Below are 18272 nucleotides of genomic sequence, written 5' to 3' on the forward strand. Positions count from 1 at the left end.
ACCGGCAGGCGGACGCGCAACCGCTGCGCCACCAGGGAAGCCCCCAATTTTTTTTAAAAAAAGGAAAGTAAAACAAACAAACAAACAGCCTCAGGAAGAACAAGACAGAAGGCAGTTTCCGGAATCCCTGCTTGAAGATCTGCAGTCTTTGGGAGAAGCTGCTGTTGGAAGACGGCCGTTTCCACTGCTTCGGTCATGAAGCTCAAGATTCAGATTCCCTGGAAAGACAGGCTGACCGCCACACCTCGGTCACAGCCTCACACCTGCAGACAGAGGGGCTGGAAGTGTGATCGACAATCTTCTAGGATCACAAGAAGTAGGAGGAAAGGAAGTAAGCCTGCACTGCTTTTCATTTCTATTTGGGAAGAGTTGGGTGATATTAGGGCTCTCCAGAGAGATAGCACCAGTAGGGTGTATATATAGAGATTTCTTTTAAAGAATCAGTTCTACAATTAGGGAGAACTGACAAATCCAAAATCTGTAGAGCAGGCTGGCAGGCTGGAAATTCTGGCAAAAGTTAATGCAATCTTAAGTCCAAAAGCAGTCTGGAAGGCAGAATTCTTTCCTCTTTTGGGGACTCTCAGTCTTTTCTCTTAAGGCCTTCGGTTACCTAGATGAGGCCCACACACATTATGGAGGGTAATCTGCTTAGCTCAAAGTCTACTGATTTAAATGTTAATCACCTCCGAAAAATACCTAGACTGGTGTTGGGCCAAACAACTAGGAACTGTAGCCTAGCCGAGTTGACACATAAAATTAACCATCACAGGGGGTCTTGTAAAAGTTGGGGTGGGGGGCTTCCCATGCTTCCACATGGGACTTACTATATGATAACCCTTTATTCTGGGCCAGGGAACCAATGAAAGGACTCTGAAAGTTAGAGCTGTCTTTCTATAATGAATGTCACAATATTATCAAAGTTTGCATTGAAAATTATATAAACACCATAAATATTTAGCTTTAGCAAATTTACATTCATAGGAAAAATAAACTACTTAATTGAATTTTCAAACTGGAGGTAAAAAAATATTGCTATCATGATGAAACATTTATCTGAAAATTCCTTTCACCTTATGTCCAATTTACTACTCATATTAATTGAGTAAGCATCGTGCATGAAGAAGCATTATAGTACATTTAACAGGATTTGATCAAAACATCCTTGGGACCTGACTTTTTTTTTTTCCTAAACATCTTTATTGGAGTATAATTGCTTTACAGTGGTGTGTTAGTTTCTGCTGTATAACAGTGAACAGCTATATGTATACATATATGCCCATATCCCCTCCCTCTTGCGTCTCCCTCCCACCCTCCCTATCCCACCCCCCTAGGTGATCACAGAGCACTGAGCTGATCTCCCTGTGCTATGCAGCTGCTTCCCACTAGCTGTTTTACATTTGGTAGTGTATAGATGTCCATGCCACTCTCTCACTTCGCTTGGGACCTGACTTTAATGTGATTCCAGAATTCTAGTCAAGAATTGAAACGTGCTATCTTTGAGAAAAAAATATATTTTGAATTTGTATCGATTTTAAGTTTATTCAATTCATTCACCCATTCATTAACTTATTTAACAAATACCTGAGTAATTGAATATAATTTTCTGGAGAAAATTATGAGGTGGGTACTGAGATGCCCTTAATCTCGCTGTGTGAGCATTTTCCTCTCTTTCAGGAAGCAGATGTATTATAAACTATAACTCTCTAACTCTTGAGAAAAGGACTTCAGGAACTTCTACACCTGCTCAGATTTAGGCTGTATATTTTTTAAGGAAAAGAGCCAAATAGTGACTGATGATTCCCTGCCAAAAGTCATTTTTCAGAGTTATGCTTTCATGTTTTTACATTGGTACTCTTGTAAATAGATCTGGGGAAGTTTGACCATTAATGATCCATAAGGACAGTTGTGTTTGAGTGTTTCTGTAGACCACGGATTCCACCTTAATTAGGATAAGTGTTTGAGGCATTCCCACCTGGGAGAGTTATGAACTGTATTATGAAGGCTTGGTTGCAAATAGAGAGCTGTTCTCTTCTGTTGATGCTCTCAGATTCAGAATGCGGACAATACTTTCAAATTCAGGCACCCAAGGCAACGTGGATGGGTAGAGACTGCTCCGTTATTCGGTGTGAATAACATAAAGCACTATACTGAGGATAAATAGGAAGTGAAACTTCTCTCCTCCTGAATCTTGCTGTCATTTGTGGAGACAGTGAAATGTAGAGTGAGCTCCAAAGTTAAAATGCATGGGTTGGTGTCCCGGCTCTGCTGCTTCATAACTGTGTGACCCTGGTTGGCCTCCTCAACTTCTCTGTGTCTATCTTGCTTTTCAAAATGTGGATAATAATGAAAGGTTTGCAGTGAGGACTACATGAAATGATATATGTAGTATGCTTAGAACCAGAAGACACTCGTAAAAATTTTAGTAAGTGACATTTAGGAAATATAAATACCCCAATTATGGAATCTGCCAATTTTTCTCATGTAAATTCTCCCACTCTGGCTAATTTCAAGTCACCAGTGTGACATCACTGCACCCGGAGGTGGGGACATGTACCAACTGGCTCTTGGGAGAAGGAAGAGCACCAGCTTCAGCACACCACTGCTTGAACAGTAACTGAACATAGCAAACATTCAAGGAAAATACATTATAAGTGTTCCTATTTGTTGAAAATTTACAACTAAACACGGTCTGATCCAAGAGATAGACAAATTGTACGGAGCCTGGAACACTCTCCAAGGTTCTGACACCTACACTCCATCATGTCCTGGTCAATAGAAGAAAAATGCATTAAGAAGAAAAAAACAGTACCAAATTTTCAACTAACTGAGATTCTCAAGAATAAAAGAAAGATGAGTCTGTCTGTAAACTTACTCTTCCCAAGCTTCGGTGAGTATTTTTGTATTTGAGCTGCTGTTACCAAGGTCAGGATAATCAATAGCCAAGCCACCCAGCCCTCAACCTTCCATGTTGCATCTTGGTTCTAACAGTTCTCCAGATAGGAAGCAACCATTCTGAAGCAGAGGTTTTATTTGTTTGTTGATGTTTGTTTTCAAATTACAGCTTGAGACTTCAGCAGATCTTTTCAGAAGCTACTCTATTTAGTTCCAAAGCCAAAGACACCATGATTTGTTTGATGGATTCTGAATTTCTATTGAGTGGGCTGTTTCCAAGCAGGTGAATGGAGGATAGAACCTTCGTCTTTTTCACAGCAAAGGAAATTTAGGACAAAAATCTGCCTGCAGTGCGTGCTATTCTCTCAACTGGAGGAAATCTCTACTCTTAATTAATGTCACTAATAAATATATATTTATTTGATTTGGGGTTGTATTCTTTTATCTGATATGAGAAAATCCTTTTCTTTCTGAGAAAGGAGGCATAATATTAATTTGCTTTTAAGTTATCCCCAAAATGCAAACTAAACCCACACAGTCTGCAGAGTGTGATTCAATCACATAGAAGACTCCTCCCCTCACTTCCCACCTCTCTCACTCTGGGGCCAATTTGCATGATTCTTGGGCATCTGAATTCTATAATTGAAAAAGAATAAATTTTTGAGTCAGAGAGTTCATTGTTCAAATCCTGACCCTACCATACACTGCTAATTAACTTTGGACAAATTATTTAGCCTATAAAATTTATTTGTGACTGCTTTCTCTTCACCAGGCATAGTTTGAGGCCTTCTGTAGGATCAAGTATAAAGGATACAAAGTCCCTGTCCTCGTGGAGCTTACATTCTGATGCATGTATATAGGAATTAGTGTATAATACCAAGTAACAATATGAACAAAGAAGAAGAGCAAAGCTGAAGAAGAGAGTAGTTTAAGGATTATTTTTTAAAAGGCAGTCAAAAGGGATTTCTCTAAGAAGGTGAGGCAGAAGAAAGAGGAGGTGCAAAGTCCCTGGGGTAGAATCATGTTGGTGTGTTCCTGCATCAACAAGACAGGCAGTATGGTTGAAGCAGACTTAGTGAGGGAGACTAATACTGTGGACATGTGTAAGTCAAGTGTATTAGTGTCCTATTGCTGTGTAACAAACAAACACAGACTTAGTGGTTTAAAACAACACACGCTTACTCTCTCATAGTTTCCATGGATCAGAAGTCCAGGCAGAGCTGAACTGTGTCCCCTGCTCAGGGTCTCATGCGGCTGTAATCAAAGTGTTGGCCAGGCTGCGTTCTCATCTCAACGCTTGACTGGCTAAGAGTCCACTTCCAGGTTCATTCAGGTTATTGGCAGAATTTATTTTCATCCAGGTGTGTGACATTTCCTCATTTTCTTGTTAGTTCTCAACTCCTAAAGGCTGCCCTCAGGTCCTTTCCCGGTGGCCCCCTCAATAAGCAATTCACAAAATGGCTGTTTTGTTTCTTTAAAGCCAGCACAAGAATTATCCGCAAGGGGCTTCCCTGGTGGCGCAGTGGTTGAGAGTCCGCCTGCCGATGCAGGGGACGCGGGTTCGTGCCCCGATCCGGAAAGATCCCACGTGCCGCCGAGGGGCTGGGCCCGTGAGCCATGACCGCTGAGCCTGCGCGTCCAGAGCCTGTGTTCCGCAACGGGAGAGGCCACAACAGTGAGACACCCGCGTACCGCAAAAAAAAAAAAAAAAAAGAATTATCCTCAAGAAGGGCCCTGTCCCTCTTCAAATGGATTTTTATCTGATCAAGTCAGGCCCTCTGTGATGATTTCCCTTGTGATCGATTCAAAATCAACTCATCTGGGATCTTGATTATTTTTGCAAAATCCCTCCACCTTTACCATATCAAAAGATACAGTAACTTTATCAAAAGAGTGATGGTCCACCATAACATCTACGAGTCCCACCCACTCTTTTTTTTTTTTAAATAAATTTATTTTTTATTTATTTATTTTTGGCTGCATTGGGTCTTCATTGCTGTGCACGGGCTTTCTCTAGTTGCGGCGAGCGGGGGCTTCTCTTCGTTGCGGTGCGCGGGCTTCTCACTGCAGTGGCTTCTCTTGTTGCGGAGCACGGGTTCTAGGTGCGGGGCTTCAGTAGTTGTGGCACGCGGGCTCAGTTCCAGAGATCAGGCTCAGTAGTTGTGGTGCACGGGCTTAGTTGCTCTGAGGCATGTGGGATCTTCCCGGACCAGGGCTTGAACCCGTGTCCCCTGCATCGGCAGGCGGATTCTTAACCACTGCGCCACCAGGGAAGTCCCCCAACCACTCTTGAGACAAGGGGATTAAATAAGACATGTACACCAGGAGCCCGTGTCTTGATAGCCATCCTGGTATTTGGTTTACCGTATCAAGGTACAGACCTTAGATTTTATATTAAAGGGATGGAAAGTCATTAGAATCAGAGATGATTTGCAGGACAGCAACATGATTAAGTTAAAAATTTTAAAGGATTACCCTTGCTGCTCTGTGGAGAATTTACTGTAGGGCTACAAGAATAGAGGCAGTGAAAAGATCAGGAGGTTTGTTCAGTGGTGCAGGAAATAAATGATGAGAGCTTGGACTACTGTGATAATGATGAGAAAGGAGTCAGATTTTTTTATATATTTTGAAAACTGAAGATGGCAAGATCTGATAGTGAATAGGATGTGGAGTAATAATTATATCAGAGGGTTGAAATGAGAATCGACTGAGATGATGTATGTATACAACATGTAGGAGATGCTAAACAAATGTTACCTTTCATTAATACTGTAGAGAATTATAATTATTATTTAGAGGAGACATTTTTTTCCTTAGAGAATCTCATAGAAAAGAGGATTAGCACCCTGATAGAATTTAGACATCTACAGCGTTTATTTTAACTCAAAACTGAGGTAACTGTAGATGAAGAAAAGAGCAGTGAAAATTAGGATATTAAGAAGTTCATTTCTTTCCCTCTCACTGAAAATTCAGTGTACAGTATTATAGCTTTTGCCTTATGCTCGACCAAGAAAAAGGGGAGAGTGGTGATTGGATGTAAGATTCAACCTGCATTTAATTGCCCTCTTTAATTCAATCTGGCTTGTGTCCAGAAGTGACAGGTTGTACCAGAGAAAAATAGTTCCTTTCACCTGTGAGAGAACCTGCGAGAGAGAAAAAAGTTATGGGTTCAAATCTCAGTCTCTGGAGCACCACTAAAGTAAAAGGGTTTATCAAAACAGCCATATCCATGGGTCTCCATGCTCCAGCCCAGAACCGTATTTCAGAATCTCCATTATGTTAGTAAACAAGAAACCGAAAGAAATAAGCCAGCTTTCTCCCTAAAGGATGGCTGAAGTTTAATGAGTCTGTGGTAGTAAGAGCTTTTTAACTTCTGAGTATACCAGTTTTTAGAAGACACTTTCATGTTATGAATATAATATATACAGGATGGCTTGTCTGTATCCTTTTAGAAACAAAGATAATTGTAATTTTTAAGATGAGAATTATAAAGATAGTTTCTCTTACTGGCTTTTTTAGGAACGACATCTTGATATTCAGTCATAAGAAATATTGATTGATGGCTTCTAATGTCCAATACATAGAGACTATGCTGTTAAAACTAACTTTGCAGGTCAGCTGGAGAGAGGGAAGAGGTAGAAAACATCTGAGTGATTAGCTTTATCGCTAGCGCTCACCAGAAGGATACCCTGCTGGCTTTCTGAATAGAGATTCTCAATGCTGTGCACATAAAAAAATTACCAAGGTCTGGGTCTTGCTCCAATAGATGATGACCTAATTAATCTGGGGTAGATTCTGGGGATAAGCCTATTTTTAAACTTTGTTGCTCAATTTGTTCCAGCTTTGGCCAACAAGAGCTCTTTCAGATGGCTCCTGTGCCCCTTGACGTATTCCCATCGTCAAGTGTTTTGGGAGCACTTTCTTATTTTCTTTTGCTATACAATGCTCCATACTCATCTCGTGTATTCCCTACTCCGACCTTAGAATCAGCCATTTCTCCAAGCAGCTCTGGTTCCTTTTATTGGAAAATGGTATTTAAAAATGAGATCTGCAACTGCTATTAGGAGGGGCATTACTTCTAAACCTTCTTAGCTGAAAGAACAAGGAATGTATGTGGATATACTAACCCCTGTATATGCACATATTTATAAATATTTCTACACATATATCCTTCTGTATCTATATTAAGCTAAACATTAACTCATACTGATGTCTCCATTTATAACCCAGTACCACATGGATTATTCTAGCCTTCCACCTTGCTTGTCTATAACCTTCCATTTCAACAGTGAGAAATCTAGTTCTCACCATCCTTTATCCATTCACTTAATTGTTCCATTCCACTCTATACGTATAGTGGTTTGAGAATGGTTACCTTGGGAAACAACTGTACCAATTAGAGTACAGAGTTTATGTTCCTTTCCTCTTGCTTTTAGTTTTGGAATCACCATTCATTTCCAAGGTTACTTAGGTAAGCATCTTTTCTTCTCACAGTCTTCACTGAGGTTGTTTCATATGTATCTGTAATATAGTTATTTCTTTTGTCAATGTCTGCATTCCATCCTGAGATTTCTGACCTCCTAAATGTCTTTTGTTTACGTGAAATACATTAAGATTTACTCTTTGTGCTATAAAATTCTATTTTTTTTAAAGTGATTCTTAACCCTTTTTCATTTGTTTGTTTTTATTGTGGTAAGAACCCATAACACAAAATCTGCCCTCTTAGCAAATTTTTAAGTGTACAGTACAGTATTGTTGACTATAGGTACAACATTGTAAAGACCTCTAGAATATATTCATCTGGCTTAACTAAAACTTTATGCCCATTGATTAATAACTTCCACATTTCCCCTACTTCCAGCCCCTGGCAACCACAATTCTGCTCTTTGATTCTATGAACTTGACTATTTTAAATACCTCATATAAATGGAATCAAGTAGTATTTGTCTTTTTTTTACTAGCATATTTCACTTACAATAATATCCTCAAAGTTCATCCATGTTGTTGCATTTTGCAGAATTTCATTCTTTTTTAAGGCTGAATAACATTCCATTGTGTGTATATATACCAAATTTTCTTTATCCATTCATCCGTCGCTGGACGCTTGGATCTGGGGGGGAATTTTTTAAATTCTTTTTTTCTCTTTGCATGTTATTTGGGAAGATTCTTCAAGTTCACTGATTCTTTCCTCAACAATGTCATGCTTACTTATTTGCCCAGTGAAAGCATTCTTCTTTTTTGCTACTTTTAAATTTTTTTCTAGCCTTTCATTCTGATTCTTTCAAATAATTTTCATCTCTCTACATACATTAGCCATCTGTCCTAACATGTTGTTTACTTTTCTCACTAATGTCCTTAACATTTTAATCACAGTTATTATTAATTTAATTCTGTCTGATCATTCCAATAGCTATTGTATTTGAGTCTGGTTCTCATGATTGCTTTGTCTCTTCAGACTATGTTTTTTCTTGCCTTTGGTCACGCATTGTAAATTTTCTGCTGAGAACTGACTCGTATTGGATAATAGGAACTGAGATAAGTAGGTATCTAGTATGAGAATTTACTGTAAACTGGCTAGGAGTTAGGCTGTGTTTAATGTTAGTTGTAGCTATAGATACTGTAAGTCCTCTGGTGTCAGAATTTTTGTCTCCCTCTTGCTTTAGGGCTTCTCCTTGCCAGTGGATTTCTCAATAAAGCCCTTTTCTCAAAAGCTGGTGCAATAGTGTTGGCTTCTATGTGCGTTCGGCAGCAAGCCTTTGCTTGGTAAGACCAAACCCCTTGGGCACTGATCTCAAGGTACTCATCCTCAGGAGGCTGAATGGGGGAACACAGCTGTGGAAAGCAGCTGTGTGCTCTGGTAAATTGGTTACAAGTGTGTGGGTCAGTGACCACCTCCTTTGAGTCCCCCAGGCTAGTTGCCTCTAAAAATAGCCTCTTATCTAGACTTCAGGGTATTCTACAAATATTACCATTTTCTTTGTGTGCCACGATGTGAAAAACGTTGGAAAGCGCTGCTTTGACAGCACTGAATGTGGAAGAATGCCAAAAGGATGTGCATTTTCTGCCAGGGCATGGCTGTTGTCCCAATAGTTTAAGGTAATGGGGCATAGAGAAATTTTCTCATTTCTGCCACTGACTCAGTGTAATTTTGAGGAAATGACTTCAACATTGTGAGTCTCTATACACAAAAGGGCAAGAATAGATCATCTCTAAGATTTTAATGTTCTCTGTATTTGTGGACAGTTTACAATAAATGCAAGAACAGACATAAAATTGAGACATGAACTAGATGCCAACAGACCTAGCTAGGTCTATGGCATATTTTGTACAAAGTGGCTTCCTTTGGATTTATGAATCTCACCCAATGATGCTTTTTTTTTTTATAGCTTTTAGCATTCACTTGTCTATTTAAAGCAAATGTCAAGAGACTGATTTCAGACCACATCTCACCATACAATGTGTTCATCAGTAGCAAAATCTCTCTGAAGGTCAATCTGAAAGAGAAGGCAAATTGGCTATTTTAAATAAGAGCTGCTAAAGTAGATATGAGTAATTACAGACAATGTAAGAATGAGTTAAGTAGATTTATTTTTAAAAGAATGCAAGCTGGAATAGTCTGCCAATGCTTTCAATCAATTCTTTTATTAAATGGCTGGATCCATTTAATATAAAAGAAAAGAGAACGTTTTATCTCAAGAAGATGATTAGGATATTTTATTAGCAGTCCTTAGATTGTAGCCGGTTCATCTTTAGACATGAATTCAACCCAAAAAACCTTGAGAAGATGCTCAGTATTTATTATATACTTCCTAAGTTCTAAGAGAAAAAGAACAAAGTTGTATCAAAAAAGTTTAGGCGAGATTCATAGTACTTCTCTTGAATTTGTCTTGCCAGGGGGTTCTAAATGTTTTGAATGCATCTCCGTCTTCAGAATATCTGCATTCAACGGGGTAAATCCGGACAATGGAGAATATTCCTGTGAGTAAGTGAGCCACTTACAGAGAGGCATTAATTATTTGAGCAAAATGATAATTCTGGATAGATTTTTCTCACTACAGTGTTTTCTGAAATGTGGGATGCCCATCACTAACTACAAGATAATTTTAGGTGGTACACGGAGAGCACTAAATAGCATTGCATCGCATGGCAAGAAAGTTACTAAGTGTTCAGTTCTTTTCCATTCCTTACTCATTAGGTCAATAGACAATTTTCGTTTGATGCTAGTTTCTTTCTTCTATTTTTAACTTACTGTAATTCTTAAGAGACATGACATATTTGTATATTGCTCATAAATCAAAACTTCAATAAAAAGTCTTAATCTACCCTGTACCCCTGTCCATCTTCCCTCACTAGAGGCAAACATTATTACTAGTTTTGTTTATAATTTTTCCATTATCTATTATTCAAATATATATTATTTTTCTTATCTAAATAGTGTTATATACTTCTGTGCCTTGTTTTTAATGTTATTTTGGGGCTTAAACACTTGCTAATATCCCTTTGAAACAGAAAGATCTCAGTGTTTCATCAGTTAATAGAATCAAGCTAAAATTTAATAAAAACTTTACTTTCACTGTATTAGTTTTTTTTTTTGTTTTTTTTTTTTGGCTGCATTGGGTCTTCGTTGCTGCGCGCAGGTTTTCTCTAGTTGCAGCAAGCGGGGGCTGCTCTTCATTGCGGTGCGTGGGCTTCTCATTGCAGTGGCTTCTCTTGTTGTGGAGCACGGGCTCTAGGTGAGCGGGCTTCAGTAGTTGTGGCACGCGGGCTCAGTAGTTGTGGCTCGTGGGCTTAATTGCTCCACTGCATGTGGGATCTTCCCGGACCAGGGCTCAAACCCATGTCCCCTGAATTGGCAGGCAGATTCTTAACCACTGCACCAGCAGGGAAGTCCCTGTATTAGTTTTAAAGTCACCATCTATGGCAAGAAATGGTGATATGATACAATGCTTTCTTTATAAATACATTTAAGTAAAATTTTAAAAACTTGAATCAATGTAAAGGAAAAAGAAAAAAGCCCAAAGGGATGTTCAAATCAGTATGGCTGGCCCCTACCATCACTGAAAGCATCTTCAAAGAATATGCTCATCATTCGTTAAGAAGGAAAATGAACTGAGTGGAAGATACGGTTTATTTATTTTTTTAATAGATCTTTATTAGAGTATAATTGCTTCACAATACTGTGTTAGTTTCTGTTATACAACAAAGCGAATCAGCCATATGCATACATATATCCCCATATCCACTCCCTCTAGAGCCTCCCTCCCACCCTCCCTATCCCACCCCTCTAGGTCATCACAAAGCACCGAACTGATCTCCCTGTGCTATGCAGCTTCTTCCCACTAGCTAACTATTTTACATTTGGTAGTTTATATATGTCCATGCCACTCTCACTTTGCCCCAGCTTCCCCCTCCCCCCACCATGTCCTCAAGTCATTTCTCTATGTCTACGTCTTTATTCCTGCCCTGCATCTAGGTTCATCAGTACGATTTTTTTTTTTTTTAGATTCCATATATATGCGTTAGCATAGTGTATTTGTTTTTCTCTTTCCAGCTTACTTCACTCTGTATGACAGTCTCTAGGTCCATCCACCTCACTACAAATAACTCAATTTCATTTCTTTTTATGGCTGAGTAATATTCCATTGTATATATGTGCCACATCTTCTTTATCCATTCATCTGTCGATGGACATTTAGGTTGCTTCCATGTCCTGACCATTGTAAATAGTGCTGCAATGAACATTGTGGTACATGACTCTTTTTGAATTATGGTTTTCTCAGGATATATGCCCAGTAGTGGGATTGCTGGGTCATATGGTAGTTCTAGTTTTAGTTTTTTAAGGAACCTCCATACTGTTCTCCATAGTGGTTGTAACAATTTACATTCCCACAGACAGTGCAGGAGGGTTCCCTTTTCACCACACACTTTCCAGCACTGATTGTTTCTAGATTTTTTGATAATGGCCATTCTGACCAGTGTGAGGTGATACCTCACTGTAGTTTTGATTTCCATTTCTCTAATAATTAGTGATGTTGAGCATCTTTTCCTGTGCCTCTTGGCCATCTGTATGTCTTCTTTGGTGACATGTCTATTTAGGTCTTCTGCCCATTTTTTAATTGGAGTGTTTGTTTTGAGAAAGAAAAACGGAGCTGGAGGGTTCAGGCTTCCTGACTTCAAAGTATACTACAAATCTACAGTAATCGAGACAGTATGGTACTGGCACAAAAACAGAAATACAGATCAATGGTACAGGATGGAAAGCCCAGAGATAAACCCACACACATGTGGTCACCTAATTTATGGACAAAGTAGGCAAGAACATACAATGGAGAAAAGACAGCCTCTTCAATAAGTGGAACTGGGGAAACTGGACAACTACATGTAAAAGAATGAAAATAAAATACTACCTAACACTACACACAAAAATAAACTCCAAATGGATTAAAGACCTAAATGTAAGACCAGACACTGTAAAACCCTTAGAAGAAAACACAGGAAAAACACTCTTTGACATAAACCACAGCAAGATCTTTTTTGTCCCACCTCCTAGAGTAATGGAAATAAAAACAAAAATAAACAAATGGGATCTAATTAAACTTAAAAGCTTTTGCACAACAAAGGAAACCATAAACAAGACGAAAAGACAGCCCTCCGAATGGGAGAAAATATTTGCAAATGAAGCAACAGACAAAGGATTAATCTCCAAAATATACAAAGAGCTCATGGAGCTCAATATCAAGAAGATATGGTTTAGAAAAAACAAATATGTAAGACATACCTCTGTTTAAGTCTAGTGAACTATGGACTATAGATGCTACTATTACTATTTTTATTTTTATAAGACTTGGGACTAAATTTCTGTATGACAATAATATGGAATTTGAGAAGTAAAAGCATAAAGGGGAAGTTAAAACATGCTAAGTTACTTATCTTCTGGAGGGGAGGATTTAAACCCTAAAAACTTTATATAGTTTATTTTATTTTATTAATACTTAATAGCAAGAGAAGCTGTAACTTCAGACTCAAAACCAACCAAGGTATGGGGAAAGCAAATGGAACAAAGAGATTCTACTAATCCAGCAGAATGCAAGAAAGACAAAAAAATAAAGAAAAAAGCCTTGGTGTACAGAACTACCAGATATGCACAGGCAATTTAAGTGTGTTCTAAACAGTTGTTGCCATTTTAAAACATTGCTCCAAATTCTTCAACATTCCCACATTGAGAGTTCTCTATATTCCTTCTTCTCAAACCTGGGCAGGAAGTGTGGCAGAAGTGATAATGCATGGCTTTCAAGACCATGCATGCTTCACCTGAGTCTCCTCAATTGCTCACCCTCCAGACACCCCCCTCTCAGAAACTCAGTCCCAGGAGACCAATGAACACAGAGAAATCACCTGGAGGTGCTCTGATCAACAGTCCTAGCTAACTCCACTCTCCCAGTCATCTCACCCCCAGATGGTAACATGGGAAAGAACCTTCCAGATGAGCCCAGCCTCCAGATACTTGAGACATCCAAGTCTTGAAGTCTTCCCAGCTAAGACCCCAGATGTACTTTGGGAACAGAGAGAAGTCATATTACTAATCCTGCGGGATCAAGAAGCATAATAGTAGCGTTTTTTATTACGCCAAAAAGTTTTGGGGTAGTTTGTTACACAGTAATAATAAATGACACAACAAAATAGTTTAGTTAAGACCATTTTCAACTTTATATAAATGGAGTTATAATCTATGTATTCTTTTGTGTTTGGCTTCTTTCTCCCAACATGGCATATTTAAGATTCAGCCATTTTGTTGTGAGTAGCTATAGTTCATTTATTTTATTGCTGAATAGAATTTTATTATAGGAATATGCTCAAGTTTATTTTTGAGCTCTTCTGTTGATAGTTGTTGGGTTTGTTTCCAGTCTAGGGGATACTAAGAACAATGCTACTTCTTCTAAATGAACATTCTTATACATTATTCCTGGTGCAGATATCCACAATTTAATACCTAGGACCGGGATGCACAAGGTTGTTTGCCAAAGTAGTTGCGGCAATTTATACTCCAAAAAACAATGTTTGAAAAGTTCTGTTTCTCCCCAAAGTTTGGTATTACCAGACGTTTAAATGCTTTCAACCTGATTGGTTATGTCATTGCAATGTTAATTTGCATTTTCCTGACTGTTAATAAGGTTGGTTGAACAACTGTCCATATGTTTAATGGCTATTTGAGTCTCTTCTTTTGTAAAGTGCATACGCTTGTATTACATTGTCTTTTCGTATCAATTTTGAAGTGGTATTTCATGTATTTTCTGGATGTTGGTTGTCATCAGTTATATATGATTCAAATATCTTCTCTCAATCTTTGGCTTTTTATTTCATTCTCTTCATCTGTGGCTTTCGAAGAGTAGAAATTCTTCATTCTAGTACAGTAAAAATCATCAACTTTTCCTTTGGTCCAGACTATTTCAGAAGTAAATATTGCCAAGCTTTGAAGGAACAAACATTTTCTACTCTTTAGAAACTGCTTTCAAGTATTAAAAATATAAAGAACCAACCTAATTCATTTTATGAAGCATGAAGCATATATGCTTACTTTATGGAGCATCATGAAATTAACTTGACGTGAAAATTTAATAGACAATACAAGAAAACTATAACCAAATCTAACTTTTAAACATAAATACAAATATATTAACAAAATTCTAGAAAATAAAATGCAACAGTGTATTAAAAATATGCATCATAACCAAGTAGATTTGTCCTAGGAATATAAGGGTGGCTTGTTATCAGAAAAAGAAATTGATATAATTCACTATAAAAATGAATTAAAAGAGTGCTATGGACTAAATGTTTGTGTACCCCTAAAATTCATATGTTGAAACCTAACATCCAATGTAATGATATTAGGAAGTGGGGCCTTTGGAAGACAATTAGGTCATGAAGGTGGAGCCCTCAAGAATGGAATTAATGTCTTTATAAAAAGAGACACCAGGGCTTCCTTTCTCAGCTCTGTACTTCAACATGAGAGGATACAAAGAACAGACACTGGATCTGCCTGAACCTTGACCTTAGGCTGTGATATATTTGTTACAGCAGCCTGAACTAAGAGCAAAACATATGAACATATCAAAAGGTGTACAAATAGTATTTGAAGAAATCCCACCTTTGCCTATGATACTAACTCATTAAATTCGGACTAGAGAATCTCCTCAATCTCGTAAAGGACGTTTTAAAACATTTACAACAAACTGCATAATTATCAGTGAAACTTAAGACATTTCAGTCAAGGTCAAGAGAGGATTTAGGTAAGGCAAAGCCAAAATACCACAAACAAGCAAAAACAAAAATTTACCACTGCTATTACAGAATAAAAAGTAAAAGAAAGGAAGCACTTAAGACACTCAGTCATCATATCATTATCTCCAGTCACTGTGATGGTCTACCTGAAAAAGCCAAGAAAAGTTCTGTAAACGAATAGAACCAATAAAAGAGTGAGGTAGCCTTGCAGGTTACAAGGTTACCATTTTTTAAATTTTAAGGGCATTTCCATATAACAGCAATAACAAAATAGAAAATACATAGTAAACCAATATCTCCTCAGTTATAGGCCCAATACCTAACATAAGTTGTGGAAGAATATTTTGGAATTAAAGAAAAAAACCGTCATTATGGAAGGACGTAAAATGAGGCCATCTTTTTTTTTTTGCCTGGATGGTTGCACTAGTTTCACAGCTGATTTCTTTCCTTCTGCAATATTCTCATCTCCAGCAGGCAGGGGGATCCATTTACAATGCGAGCTACATTCGTCCAAGACTTGCCAATGTCTTCCTTCTCCTTTAGAATAAAGCAGAGTTCACAGTAGTGTTCTACAAGGTCTCAGATCTGATCCACATTGTCCTTTGAACCTCATCTCCTGTGCTATCCTCACTCACCCTGCTCTAGTCTTTTTGCTCTGCCTTGAGCTCACCTCTGGAATTTACAGGCTTCTGTCTCTTTGAAGCCCCCTCTCCCCCAAACACTCCTGACTACTTGGGCCTCTGTTCAAGTGGCCCATTTTTATTACCTTCTTATATGACACACTGCTCTCTTCTACCCCGGCACACTCTATCTTCTTTATTCCGTTTTGTTTCTCCATAGCATGATTTGCCATCTGGTGTTCTATATTTTTACCTGTTCCTTCGTTTGTTGATGGTCTCCTCCCTCCTTTCCTACAAATTTCATCAGGACAGAGACTGTCTTTCTTCACCACTGAGCTCCATTCCCAGCACCTAGATGAATCCATGGCTGGGAAATGCAGGAATATTTTCCAAATGTTGCGTCTCACCAAAACAATCGATATACTTAATGAAACCCTCAAATCAACATTGACATTTGGGTATTTTAATGTTGGGGAAACTAACGCTAAAGCGGGGAAACTAATTCTAAAGAATAACACAGCCTGAAGGCATAAAGGTCTACTGGAAAAAAGAACTACAAGCCTAGAGACTCGTCCCACAAATGCATTAGTATATAGCTATAATAATTAACACCATATTTTATCAATGCAATTTTCATTAAAAATGGAAAGGGCTAGAGATCCCAGAGACAGCTGCCAGTAGGTGATGGACTTGAGATGTGAAAAACGGAACATTTTAAGCATTACAGAGATCGAGCCATCAAATCTATGTTGCTAAGATGACTGGTTTTCCTTTAAAAATATAAGTAGAACCTTACTTCACACCGAAAAAACATACTGGATCAAAGACCCAAATGCGAACCTGTTGGAATAAAAGAGAGGATGTATTTACAATATTGGAGTAGAGAAAGATTCCTTAGGCAAGAACCCAAAACTACAAGTCACCAAAAAAAAAAAAAAAAAAAAAAAAAAAAAAAAACAGGTAATTTTGACTATATCAAAATGTATGCACTTCTTTTGCAAAAAATAAAAAGGCCTAAATCAAGCAAAAAGACAAGTTATATTCTGGGAAAAGATATCTACAACGGGTAGTATAGATAAGCATTGATTAAGAACCAAGAAAAAGGGCTCCCCTGGTGGCGCAGTGGTTGAGAGTCCGCCTGCCGATGCAGGGGACACGGGTTCGTGCCCCGGTCCGGGAGGGTCCCATATGCCGCGGAGCGGCTGGGCCCGTGAGCCTGCGCGCCCGGAGCCTGTGCTCCACAACGGGAGAGGCCACAGCAGCGGGAGGCCCGCGTACCGCAAAACAAACAAACAAACAAACAAAAAAGAACCAAGAAAAAAAAAGAGGTAATATAAAAATAATCAAAGAATTTGAAAAGGCAATTCAGAAAAAAAGGAAACCCAGTGGCTAATTGTATATGAAAAGATATTTACATCAGTAGTAACTGAAGAAAAAAATCTAAACAATAGTGAAGTGCCATTGCTTAATAATCAGATTCACATGCAAAGAAAAAAAAACTGTTCTTAAAACTTTGGTAACAACATTTTTGTGAGGTTATGGAGAAAAAGGAAATCTAATATTTACATTGCAAATGGGAGGTAATCAGACACAACCACTTTGGAACAACTTGGCAATGTTGAGTATATTTGAGAATGGCTGCCCATGCATAAGAGAAGACATTTATGGAACTATTCATTGCAACAATTCTTGAAATAAAAAAGAGAACAAGCTGTATTTCCACAGAGAATGGATAAAATGAACTGCCTATGCCTGTATGTATCAATATGAATGTGTTAAAGGGTATTACATTCATCATATGGGGTTACTTTTGGATGACGGAAAGGAACCGGGACTAAGAGGAAAAAAGTGACATCGACTCCCTCTATATAATGTTTTTATTTCATAAAAATATGCAGCAGGGCTTCCCTGGTGGCGCAGTGGTCGAGAGTCCGCCTGCCGATGCAGGGGACACGGGTTCGTGCCCCGGTCCGGGAGGATCCCACGTGCCGCGGAGCGGCTGGGCCCGTGAGCCACGGCCGCTGAGCCTGCGCGCCCGGAGCCTGCGCTCCGCGCAACCAGAGCGACCACAACAGTGAGAGGCCCGCGTACCGCAAAAAAAAAAAAAAAAAAAAAGCACAAAAATATGCAGCAAAAGTACAAAATTTCAATGTTAATAAATCTTGATAGTGGCATATATATAGACATACAATTCAGTAAGAAAAAAATGCAGATGTGTGACTGAAATGACTGAATTAGCATTTTATTTTTGTAAATCCTGATGGCTTGAATGTATTCATGTATCTGTGAAATGACTATTATGCCCCGGATTCAATTTATATTAGATTTGATAGAGCCATACACATAAGCTTAGTCTTTTGGTTAGGTCTCTTATTCTATTAATTTAGCATATTACTGCCTCTGTCAAATGACTGGATATATTGTTTTCATTGATTCATAATCGAGCTGCAAATTACCTCACAAGAATGAAGGACCATATGC

Source organism: Physeter macrocephalus, chromosome 13, assembly GCF_002837175.3.
Source record: "Physeter macrocephalus isolate SW-GA chromosome 13, ASM283717v5, whole genome shotgun sequence".
Taxonomy (NCBI): domain Eukaryota; kingdom Metazoa; phylum Chordata; class Mammalia; order Artiodactyla; family Physeteridae; genus Physeter; species Physeter macrocephalus.